Source organism: Palaemon carinicauda, chromosome 12 (genome assembly GCF_036898095.1).
Source record: "Palaemon carinicauda isolate YSFRI2023 chromosome 12, ASM3689809v2, whole genome shotgun sequence".
NCBI classification, from domain to species: Eukaryota; Metazoa; Arthropoda; class Malacostraca; order Decapoda; family Palaemonidae; genus Palaemon; species Palaemon carinicauda.
The window spans coordinates 123471494-123481493 of record NC_090736.1 but is presented as its reverse complement, the minus strand read 5'-3'; positions in this window follow the sequence as shown (position 1 = coordinate 123481493).

The following is a 10000-nucleotide window of genomic DNA, read 5'->3' as shown; positions in this document are numbered from 1 at the left end:
GGCTTTCCATCTCCTAAGTTTTTCAATAATAGCTTCGATTTCACACACACTGAATTAATTCATAGGCACATCGGCTTCAAGTCTATCAATCAAATTATTTCCTCTGTATCTCCTATTCATGGCCTTACTAAAGTGTTCCATCCAACATTGCCTTTCTTCATCTTTTCTTGTTATACTAGATACATCCCTCTTTTTTGTTAGTATGTAGTTCATTTTCTTTGCTGTGATAGAAATTTCATTAACAATTATATGACAAATTCTTACACATTATCCACTCCTTGAATGGTTCTCCCGTATAAATATTCTCTCCAGTCATTCTTGGCTTTTCTGTTGACCAAAATATCGATACAGGAATTATTAGCCAGCTCTACCTTGTGATGTTCATTTCTTCCTCGAAAACTCGGAGCAATCAATTTCTATCCTTGTCCCCTCTTTTATAGTATCCCAAGTCTCATTTGATATCCATGGTTTTCTCCTTATAACTGCATGTCCTAAACATTCACGACAAACTGACTGATATATGTTTTCAATTTTACACTGCTCTCCATTAATTGACTGCACTTCGTCTCTCAAAGTCTCTAAAACTGCAAATGGATTCCTATATTAAATTTCAAATTTTTCTCTGAGCTCATCATCCAGAAGCTTGGTTGTATCAAACCTAGGTATTCTATCTACATTTCTGTTGGTTGCTTTCAGCTTTAATTTCAGTTTGGCAATGAGGAGCTAGAGATCACTACCAGTATCTTTGCCTCTATAACTTTATACATGTCTCAGAATCATCCTTATCTCTTCATTAATGGCTATGTGAATTTTATTATTTTTGTAACTGCCACATGGTGAAGTCCATGTGTATATTTCTAGATGTCCTTATGCTGGAAAAGAGTACTCCAATAACATGCTCGTTTTTTTAACAGAAACTTATGAAATGTTCTCTATTTTCATTTGCAATTTCGCCGGAACATACAGCACCTATCTCATTCTCTATTGCTTGATTATTTCTTCCAACTTACCAATGAAATCACCAATTAAAATTTTCGTATATGTCTCTAGGATCTCATTTAATACACTATACAGATCTTCATAGTATTCATCTTTCCTTTCTTCGGGGGAATCATTTGTAGTTTCCTAGCAAACTATAATACTCATATTACACTGCTTTGATCTAAACTTCTCAAGTAACAGTCTACTAATTACAGATTTCCACTCAGCTTATGCCTTTTTCTGCTCTAGGTGTTATCATCATTTTCACCCCTTCTCTTCCAACGCCATTTGTCCTTCCTGAATAACTATATAAATAGGTCTAAAGTATCTTTACAAATACCCTTATAACGTGTTTATCTTTGGGCCACAATTTTTAAACTATATTTCACGAATTCATTCTCACTTGCTGTAACTTCCCAATCTGATTCATGGCTCTGACATTCCAATTGCCAATTCAAAATTTTCATTTATTGTTTATAAACCGGGAGATTTTTGGCTAAATTCCTCCAGTGATTGCCAGTTCTTTACGATGTGCAGTGCTTACCGAATTAATGCACGAGACCCTTGCCAGTCCTTAAACCCAATCCTTCACCAACTGCCAGTGGCTACTTGGCAATTTAGGAGGGTTTATATAACCGTTGGCAAACAGGGATTGCTAATATATACCACATAGAACGGAGGTATACTGTATATATATATATATATATATATATATATATATATATATATATATATATATATATATATATATATATATATATAGGGGAAGCATTTCTAGTCTATAAAGGTTTCTGAGATTTTGTCAGTTTTCATCACCACGCTGGCTAAATACGGATTAGTGGTGGTAAGATTTTCGTGTGGTCGCTTACAGACAATCAATCAAGAATGGGTGACCCTGAATAGTACAGTTTTGCTGATAATTGCAAAGAACAAATTCTTTCACTACGTTCAGTTATCCCCACTCAGATATATATATGCATATATATATATATTATATATATATATATATATATATATATATATATATATATATATATATATATATATATATATATATATATATATATATATATATATATATATATATATATATATATATATATATATATATATATACATATATATATATATATATATATATATATATATATACATATATATATATATATATATATATATATATATATATATATATATATATATATATATATATATATATATATATATGTATGTCAATATATATATATATATATATATATATATATATATATATATATATATATATATATGTATATATATATATATATATATATATATATATATATATATATATATATATATATATATATGTATATTTATACATGTACACACACACACACATATATATATATATATATATATATATATATATATATATATATATATATATATATATATATATATATATATATATATATATATATATTCCCATATTTATTGGGCATCGGTTAGATTTGACTAGTCGTCTCTATCTTGTGCTTTTAAATCAATACTTCTTGATTCTTCATCTCCTACGTCACGCTTTGAAGTCCTCAGCCATGTATGCCTGTGTCTTCCAATTATTTTAGTGCCTTGTGCACCATAGATAATAGTTTGGTTAACTAATTCCTCTTAAGGAGTGCGCATAACATGCCAAAACCATCTCAATCAACTATTCACCATGATTTCCTCCATATATTATTGTAGTCTAGTAATCACTCCTATAGTTTCCTTTTCTAATCCCGTCCAGCCAGTTAACTCCCAATAATCTTCTTAGTGCTTTGTTTTCAAATATACTAAATCTGTTAGATATATTTTAATTGTCATGCCACGGCTCATGTCCATACAGTAACACCGTTCTCACCTAACTGATATATAGCCTGTAATTTCAGCCGAGCTGGTTTCCAAATCTCTCTTAAAATAGCCATTGTCTGATTTGCTTTTATCAATCTTTCATTAAACTCAAACTCAAAAAATCCAGTATTGGATGTCATAGTTCCTAAATTTTTGAATGACTCCACCTCATTAATCTTTTCTTCTTCCAATGATGTCTCTTTTTCCATTGCATATTCCGTTCTCAAACTGAAGCTGGCCCACTTGATGTTTATGATGAAGCGCATCTACAGCTCCTTGCTATCCAGTATGAGCAGGTCTTGACTGACCTAAAGAAATGTATTTCGAATTCCACCACCACTTTTCCTGTTGATTGTACATCTTTTTGGAAAGCAGCCTGCACACTTGTTGATTGGTCATGGTGCTTTGCCTTTAGGGGTCTCTTTTCCTGGTCATTTTCCTCCTGGAACTTTTCAACGATTCTTGCAACTTCTAGTCCTTTCATCATCCACCGTTGTAGGGCGCCAGAGTTGTCAGTCGAGCTTACAGCACCTCCATCTCCATTGATGATGGAATTTTTGTGCTCTTGGGCTTGATCAACTGGGAGGGCAGAAAATTGATCGAGTCTTCTGAACTGTGAAATTTCCAGCTTTGAATTCTTTGGCTATTTTCGGGTGTTTTGTTGGCAGTTCTCACATGTCTCTCTGATGCACAGGAATCCAGCATCCATACTTGGTGTGATCCAAGGAAATGAACCACACTGCTAGTTCTCTAAGTGTGTTTATGTACAGTGCGAATGATGACTGGCGTAGAGAATGGACGTATACCAGGAGTGTCTCCTCCAGTTGACACGGGAAGCTTACAATAAAAAATCTGCTGTCCCAGAATTAGTAACCCAAGTCTGTACGAATGCCTGCACCCATCCACTCCCCTGCAACTAGTCAACAATGGTCTTCAGTGCTGCTATCTCAATATAAAGACCAATGAAAAAAATGACAAACTTCTCTTTACCATATCAATATGGTCACTTCCATTGCATTTTCTTGGCCAAAGAAAACAGTGGGAGATCGAATGTGACTGCTGGAGTTTGGCCAGGGTTGAGATGAACTAAAGCAATCCTAGCCCTATCAATGTAGTTCTTGATCATAGCCACGGTATGGGCACTCTCTTGGGAGAGTGGAAGCAGTGCGTTGGAGGCTATTGTCCGACTGGCTTGATGAGTCTGCTGGTTTGCATAGTATGTAGACCATAAAGTGTACTCCACGGTTGATGCTTCTTTCAGTGCAACATTTGTGTGTTTCAACTAAAGGTCTTCTATCTTAGCATGTTGTTCGAATCTGCTATTGGTGTTCAGAGATTTAATGCTGGTAGCCTGCACCAGGGCATTCTTAATGCTGCCAGTAACTGGTTGAACATTTGTATAGTAGTGATTTAACAGTTCATGTATTTTTAGTCATTTTTCATTTGATCCCCCAAGAATATTGAGGTTTTGGGTGATGCAAGCCATGGGGAATGCAGGGTGTTGCACGAGTGAAATACCAGTTCCAGGAATGACTCTTTTGCTGTAGTGTAGCTTGGGTTATGATTGATGTTATCCACAGCTGCAGTCTTGAAAACTCCTCCCTTCATTTTAGGAGAGTGACAGGCACTGTTTCCTAGCTGTGAGAAGAGGGGCAGTACCTGGTCATATGAAATTCAGATCTCCATTTGTGTCAGCCTGTCGACAAGCTTTCTCTTACTCGTGAATGCATGCAGCATGACACCAACGTAGATGAGAACTTGTGTCTCTTGCACTGTGGCATGCCTTACTGGACAAGGTGTGCTGCCTCTTGCAGTGTGTCTGTGCCTCAGGCTATTGAACTTGAGTAGCTGAGCAATGGTCAGTGCTGCCTGCATTGTCCTTTCACTATGATGCTTGACACTAAAACCTTCTTATATCATACTACCCAAAGCAAGCAGCATTCATGGCAAAGAATCCTGTTGGCATCCTGGAGGAAACCCGTTGAAATGATGTGACGTCTAACAAGCTTTTGCTAAAGCATCTACAAGGTGTTCACGGTAAGAAAGTAGGACCTGACCCTGATGCTCCGCCCAAATGTTAAAAATTTGAGCATGCAATCTTTGCTTTAGATGGGTCGTGTGCACCTTCCATCTGTTCCATCCTTGACGAGTACAACTGTACTAAGTCTGCAAGCTTGAAAACTGGGGCAGTGTTATAGTCCCTCAGAGATTCCTCAATAAACACAACTAGCTCTCCCGAAAGCAACTCCTGCCATTGCCTCCTAATCATCTGTACCTTTGCTTGCCATTCCTTAATTTTCCATTTACAATTACGCAAGTTTAGAAGACAATTCTAGTGATACTTTGCATCTTGTGCAATCATGTCTCCAGTGTTTAATTAGGTTTGGAGGTCCAGGTCACAAATAATTAATGCACATGACCTGACAGGTAAGTCCAATTGAGATGTTTCAGCTTCATGGAGACCAGTGCTTCCAGAAAACTCTCCACAAAAGAAGCATTTAATTTCATAGTGTTTTGGTACAGTACTGGATGACTGAGACTGGGATCAAGTTGGCTTTCATGTCAAAAATTCCTATTCTTCATCAGATTCCATATTCAGGTGATTCTTCTTAGCTCTGTTTAGCTTTGTCTTGTTTGAATATGGCCAGCATGTCTCGTGGTATTAGGCATTTCAGGTGTTGAATGCTGCTTCAATGTCACAACCTTTACCTAATCTGCTTATCTGAAAAGATCTAGGGAGTAATCCACGCTCATTGAACCTTGTGAGCTGTTCAACTAGAATGCTGTAGCTTCTCTCTGATCTTGTCACCTATTCTTATTTGTGTTTGTCAGTGATTCTTGGTAATTTCTTGGCATATGCATCACACTGTCCAGTCCATTTCTACTACTGGCTGGGTAGACTGGCCAGCTTCTTTACAATGAAACTCATCAAGCTTTAAGGACTTTGACACTTCTGAAAAAAAAAAAATCACATATAATGAGCAATCACACTCCAGGGGAAATATGATATATTCTATTCGCGTGAGGACATAAAAGGTAATAAATAAAAAAAAAAAAAAAAAAAAAAAAAAAAAAACAAGAAAAAACAGTAACCTTCGCTAGCATAATTACCCAATACTTTTAATTTGCGTTCATAGTCTACGCAGCAACTTAGCAAAAAAAAAAAAAAAAAATACTAACTTCACCGAGTGAAATAAAAAAATGCATTGCATGAAGCACAACGTTATTGCAAGACAATATTCTGTACTTAGCAATGGTTTCTACAAGCTGAAACCTAGCTACCTTAGGTGTGATCACAGCATTATTACTCTTAATACCTCAGTGACAAAGGGATAAGCCTTCCTCTACATCTAACTGGCCCATATTTAGGAAAATGGCTGCGGTGGCCAACAGGGACCAGTAAGCCCATGGCTTCGCATCTAAATTTACTTAAAGTATATTGATTTACTTCCATGCGAGAATTGGCTCTTTTATCAGAAAATACACAATAGTTCATCCGTGAAAACTCCCTTTGCTCTTTGTTGGAGTAATTTACTTTTAGCATTTAGATAGTTCTCACGATCTTGTCATGTTACTGTTTACTACATCTGCTTGAAGTGTATTCTAAGTATCTGCTATTTTGTATGCAAAGAAATTGCCTCATAGAGTGGTGTTATATTATCTCCATTCCAGTTGTATCCATAACTTCTAAACTGATTTGTGCTAAGCGTGAATAGATTGTTGTAATCTACATTTGTTATTTCTTTAAGAATTTTGAATGCCTCTATTAACTGTCCCTTTTGCCATCAAGTTTGTAGATCATATAAGTTTAAACCTTCAATCCTCTGTCCATGTCCAAATTGTCTAAGTGTTGGAAGTAGTTTGGTGAGACTAGCATGTACTGCTTCCAGTCTATCTATAATCTTCTGAATACTAGATGGGGTCTTACAAGTGATGTGTACATATGTAGTACAGCATCTTTACTTCTTGTATTTGATAATAATACCGAGAACTTCCTCAGACATCAGGTACTAGAATTAGAGATACCAGATGCAACTAAATGATTATATTGATATCGGAGTATTTCCAAAATTCGTGGATGACATAAAGCTATTCTTTCAGTATCAAATTCTATCTCCGAGTAAAGTAATGAAGATTCTCTGGAAGCTTGAAGCCTAATGTCAAGAATGGAATCTTGGAGACTCATAGTTTGTCTTTTGGTTGCAGATGAATTATTAATGAAAACAAATAGACTATCATAGGAACTATAAGACAGAGAATAACAGGTATGGGGTGAAGCACAAGAGTTTGCTAAAAATAATTGGAACAGATGTACCAGAGATTAGTGTCACTGTGGGAGTAGCAAGCAGCAAGGGAATACAACGAACATCAAACAGACTTTAAGAGTATTTCACAAAAGATGCAACTAGGAAGTGGCATGGGCAGCTGGCATCATCTCAGAATATCAATCTGTAGCGGCATTTGAAGAAATGATAAATAAGTGTACTGCTGAATTTGACCGAATGTTTAGCATTATTATTATTGTTATTATTATTATTATTATCATTATTATTATTATTATTATTATTATTATTATTATTATTATTATTATTATTATTATTATTATTATTATTATTAATGATAATAATAATAATGATAATAATAATAATAAAAATAATAATAATAATAATATTAAAAATAAAAATAAAAATAATAATAATAATAATATTATTATTATTATTATTATTATTATTATAATTATTATTATTATTATTATTATTATTATTATTATTATTATTATTATTATTATTATTATTATTATTATTAGCTAAGCTACAACTCTAGCTGGAAAAGACGGATGCCATAAGCCCAAGGGCTCCCTCAGGGGTAACGAATTAAGGAAATGAAAAAAAAAACTTCATGAAAAGTAATAAACGAATAAAATAAAACATCCTCACACCAGTTACAACGATAAAATAGATCTTTCATATATGAACTATAAAAAGAAACTCATGCGTGCCTGTTAAACATAAAAACATTTGCTGCAAGCTTGAGCTTTGGAAGTTCTACCGATTAAACTACCCGATTAAAAAGATAATTCCACAATTTGTCATAGCTGGAATCAAACTTCTTGAATAATGTATAGTATTGAGCTTCATGATGAGCTTATTAGAATTTATTTATTCCAATCCCCCTCTACATTTGACCATCAATTAAAACAGTTCTTTTATTAGGAAAGGCTAACTCTGTTCGCAAAATACTAGAGTGCAAACATTGATTTTGACTTCTTGGTTTCACATCTCCATTCTGTAAAGTCAATCTTAGAACAAAAGTGATAAAAGGACCTAACCCATGTTTCCTGTTCCATATACGTTACCAGTTGCATTTACTGAGTTGCTAGTTGCTTGTTAACCATTCCAGTCACTTCTGCTAGTAACGAGATTTTTTTTTTTTTTTTTTTGTAAAACAAATTTTAAAAGAATAGAGGGAGTACATGATTTTCGTTGAATTTTCTTAGTTATGTGACTTCTAAAAGCACACGAAATAGTACGTAATATAAAAAAAAAAAAAAAGAATTATCGGTGGTTGGGGGAGAGGTGATCTTACAACACCCACCAAAGGCCCAAGCTGAGTAGGTTCACTTCGATTGCGAAAGGGTCTCTGCAACCTCCTCCCTCAAGGAAAAATCAGGAAATGGCACTCCTGGTAGAGGCCTCATTATTTGCTTTCTGCTCTTGCGAAAATGATCTTTCACCCGAACACAAAAAGTAATTAATTCAACCTTAGGAGACAAAGCCCCTACGGGTTTATTCAAGTTCACTCATTAAAAAGATAATATTAAAGTTTATGCTGTTGTAAATTGACAAATGTGTGATCTGATTTGTTTAGAATGTGTATCATCAGTATAGCTGTTATGCTGTTTAAGATTTAATCATATGTAATTTATGATGATACTAACATTTTTATTCACCTGCTGTTTTTTTACAAACAGTAAGGAGACATGTTTCTCTTAGTTAGTAGGTTGGCCAATGCACCATCCATCCCGAATTGCAGCGACAAGTGTATCCGTAAAGTGTGAGAGATTCCAAATGTTAAGAGATCAGAATATCTCTATAGTCAGTGCATTAGTAACTAAATCCTAAGAGATTAAGACTGTGTTATCTGCAAATTTTCAACTAGGTAAAGCGTTGGCCCACTGCTTCAATGGCTGTCATCTCAAATCTTAAGAAAGAAGGTTATTGTTAAAATGTCTGAAAACATTTCTAATATAGTAGAAAACCAACCATACATTGTAGGGTTGCTTAGCTAGACGACAAAAAGAAGGTTAGCCTAAAACGATTAAATATATGAAGGAATCCTTGAGAAAGTTCTTTATATGTTATAATGATTTCTCTTGTAACGTCATAAAACTGTTCCGTGTCGTTTCTCATTTGATGAAATTGATCTGAATGACAGCGTTGGACTCCTCTGGTTCAATAAATATCAGCGTGGAAGAAACATGCGTCTCTACATCTAAAAAAAAGAGAGAGAGAGAGAGAGAGAGAGAGAGAGAGAGAGAGAGAGAGAGAGAGAGAGAGAGAGAGAGAGAGAGGTTGGTTTAAGGTTTAGCATATGGATTTTATGGGATTTTACGGTGCGGGTTATCGTGAGAGAGAGAGAGAGAGAGAGAGAGAGAGAGAGAGAGAGAGAGAGAGAGAGAGAGAGAGAGAGAGAGGTTGATCTAAGGTATAGCATATGGATTTTATAGGATTTTATGGTAGGGGGATTTCGTTCGTGTGTGTGTGAGAGAGAGAGAGAGAGAGAGAGAGAGAGAGAGAGAGAGAGAGAGAGAGAGAGAGAGAGAGAGAGAGAGAGAGAGAGAGAGAGAGAGAGAGAGGTTGATTTAAGGTTTAGCATATGGATTTTATTGGATTTTATGGTGGGTTGTTATCGTGAAAGAGAGAGAGAGAGAGAGAGAGAGAGAGAGAGAGAGAGAGAGAGAGAGAGAGAGAGAGAGAGAGAGAGAGAAAAAATGTTATTCTATAGAGAACATATTACAAAAAAAATTCAATACTATACAATTGGTTTCTTTGTTGTGTTTTATCAAATATCATTTAATATATTTCTATTTACTGTCCTTCATTTCCCGTTTATATCCATCGAATCTGTGTTTCTAATTTGTGCTCCT